The sequence below is a fragment of the Peromyscus leucopus genome, chromosome 3 (assembly GCF_004664715.2).
Source record: "Peromyscus leucopus breed LL Stock chromosome 3, UCI_PerLeu_2.1, whole genome shotgun sequence".
Taxonomy (NCBI): Eukaryota; Metazoa; Chordata; class Mammalia; order Rodentia; family Cricetidae; genus Peromyscus; species Peromyscus leucopus.
The window spans coordinates 115,063,954-115,067,246 of NC_051065.1; the positions used below are offsets into that span (position 1 = coordinate 115,063,954).

Sequence of the window (3,293 nt, forward strand, 5' to 3'; positions counted from 1 at the left end):
GTGACATGGGTCAGGATTGCTTTGGCTATTTGAGGTTTGTTTTTTTTTTTTTTTAATACTTTCCTGTGTACTTTAGGATTATTCTTCTAATTCTGTGAAAAATGTTATTGGGCCTTGAGACCAGAACCAGTTGAAGCCAGACCCCAAACTCTACTTAGAGACTTCCAGAGTCAGTATCCCTCTACCTACACCACTCTCTTTTTTCTGCCTGCTCACCTTTTGGCTGCCACACCCACCAAGCTGATGTGGACCTGCCTGTAGTCTGAACTCAAGAGTTCCAACCAGAACTTCAGCTTGGAATCCAACTCTAAGTCTGACCTGGAAATTCAGGAAGGGACTCCAAGACAGAGCCTACTAGCCTGCTTGACTCTCAGCTACCTCTCCCCAAAGTTGATCCCTGGGACATCATATAAACCATGAACCCCAGTTAGAAACATCTAAAGCCAGTCTCTTTCCCACCTGTCTTCTCACCTATCAGCAACCCTACCTACTGTGCTGATCTGGGATCACTTGGAGTCTGAATTCAAAAACACAGTGTGGTCCCACAAATGAAAAACAAGCATCATTCAGCTGGTCCACAACCTGACAGATTTGGGTAACAGCAAAGACCCGAATATCACCCAACAAAGGAAAGATCAGATGTTGATGTATCCAACCGTCTTATTAAATAAGAAACACAGAAACAATGTAAAAGAGAAAGCCGAGAGGTCAGAGCTCAGATCTAAAATCTCACCCTTCCTCCTGCTGTCCCAGCTTCGCGAAAGAGACCTACTTCCTGTCGGTTCGTTTTTTTATAGTATGTTGATCTGCCTTCTCATTGGTTGTAAACCCAAACACATGACTGCCTCGTCACTGTCTGAATGTACAGCCCCCTAGGTCTTAAAGGCATATGTCTCCAATGCTGGCTATATCCCTGAACACACAGAGATCTTATGGGATTAAAGGAGTGTGCCACCACCGCCACACTCTTGCTATGGCTCTAATAGCTCTGACCCCCAGACAACTTTATTTATTAACATACAATCAAAATAATAATTCAGTACAATTAGATTACCACCACATTTCCCCTTTTCTATTTTAATAAAAAGAAAAAGAAAGCAAAAGGTTATAACTAACAAAAGAAAAACTATATACAAAAGTACAATAACTATATACAATATATACAAGTAATAAATACCTAAACAGGTATTTGACAAATCAGAGAAAATAATTCCATTATCTATCCTATTTTGGTAAATCCAAGATGTATCTAATGCACTTTCTATCCTAATTAATTTTCAACTATAACTAACTAATCTTCAACCATAACTAACTAATCTTCAACTCCCTCAGAGACCCAAGAAGGGAATAATATTAGCTAACAAAAATAAAAACAGGAAGTGCATGCAAGCAACTTCCAAAAAATTTTGTGAGTTGACAGAAACAGCCAGCTGCCTGGGCAGTCACCTGAGGTTTCTCCGCAGTGTTGGGGCATCATCTTCAGCCTATAGGCTTAGCTTATCTGACAGACTCATTTTTGAAGTAGGATGTACACAAGGTCAACAGTTCAACCTCACATTGGGTGAGAGCAGTCCACGTACCAGAAACACCTGAATTCCACTAGTGTCCTGTCATGATTCAGGATTTTAAATTCTGGAAATTGTTGACAGTTTTTAAATTCAGCTGTCCATTCTTCTTGGCTGTGTATATATGGCTTCATCTCAGCATCCCCTTCTTCTCTACATCCCTCTATTAAATGCCAGTCTACTTTTGAGAGGCATGAGCTTTCAGCTGCTGTTCCATTGTACAACAGAATCCATCGGCCCTCTGCCTGTTAAGCTGCCTTCGAAGAAAAGGGCACTGTACCTTTTCCGGATGCGAAGGCCACTTCAGGGATGGGGCCATATTGTCCTGGCCTCAGAAGATGCCTTTTGATAAAGCCATAACCACACTTGTTTTGGCAAGAATCAGTAGTCCCTTGTTTCGTGATCTGTCTGTCCATTTTGTCCTGTTGATTCGAGGATACTTTGTTGTTCAGTGGCTAACTTTTGCCAAAATGAAAGTTGACTCCATATGCAGTTTCTTCAATGCCCATATTTTCTCTAAAGTAGATTGGTACTGCCAGGAGCCGACATGTCTCAAAAAAGAAAAATTTTCTAAGTTATTAAAACATTGTAAATGCCATATTCTGTAGATCTCTGAAGGGTTTGAAGATGACCTGTCTAAAACATCTCTGCTCAATTTTTAAAACATATCTAATATGACTACAAGTTCTATTGTAATGTCTAACTACTAACTTTCATTTCTTTATATCCTAATAGTTGATAATAATAACATTCAAGGATCAGAAATTTGCATTACATTGTTAAATAAATGGTGTAAATACAATTAGAAATATACATATAGCATTTTCTAACAATATCAGTTTCAAATTTGTATACAATATAAAACAATTCAATCCAATGTAAAGTATTTAAAACTAGTAATTGTCTTTTTCTTTTCTTTCTCTTTCTTTCTTTCTTTCTTTCTTTCTTTTTTTTTTAAACAAGAACCTTAAATCTAATCTCCTTTGCTTAGCCTTTTTCCTAACCCTTGACAATAACTTGTAACCAACCCCCCTAAATACTGAAAATTATCCCAGACCCAAAACCCATTAAAAAGACCTCTCTCTCTCTCTCTCTCTCTCTCTCTCTCTCTCTCTCTCTCTCTCTCTCTCTCTCTCCTTCTCTTTGGATTTACACCTGGGACACTAGGTGGCTGTTTTGAAAATCCCCTCGGATTTCTACTGTTCTACGCAGATTTGGTAAGTCATAATATATCAGATATTTTAAAGGAAACTATCTAAAAGAGAATTTTTTTCCACATTAAAAAAAATGGGTTTTATGTGTACATTGGAAGAAAATTGGTTTTTCGAAATTTTAGGCAGCCCGGCTAGCTCAGTCGGTAGAGCATGAGACTCTTAATCTCAGGGTCGTGGGTTCGTGCCCCACGTTGGGCGCCAGATGTTGATGTATCCAACCGTCTTATTAAATAAGAAACACAGAAACAATGTAAAAGAGAAAGCCGAGAGGTCAGAGCTCAGATCTAAAATCTCACCCTTCCTCCTGCTGTCCCAGCTTCGCGAAAGAGACCTACTTCCTGTCGGTTCTTTTTTTATAGTATGTTGATCTGCCTTCTCAATGGTTGTAAACCCAAACACATGACTGCCTCGTCACTGTCTGAATGTACAGCCCCCTAGGTCTTAAAGGCATATGTCTCCAATGCTGGCTATATCCCTGAACACACAGAGATCTTATGGGATTAAAGGAGTGTGC

The 3,293-nt window shown here is 39.2% G+C and overlaps 1 non-coding gene across 1 annotated transcript; it reads left to right on the forward strand.

Moving 5' to 3' along the window:
• The first annotated feature begins 2,904 nt into the window (after nucleotides 1-2,904).
• On the forward strand, nucleotides 2,905-2,977 carry Trnak-cuu. The gene has a single exon. It is a non-coding gene; the product is annotated as a tRNA-Lys (tRNA).
• Nucleotides 2,978-3,293: the final 316 nt, after the last annotated feature.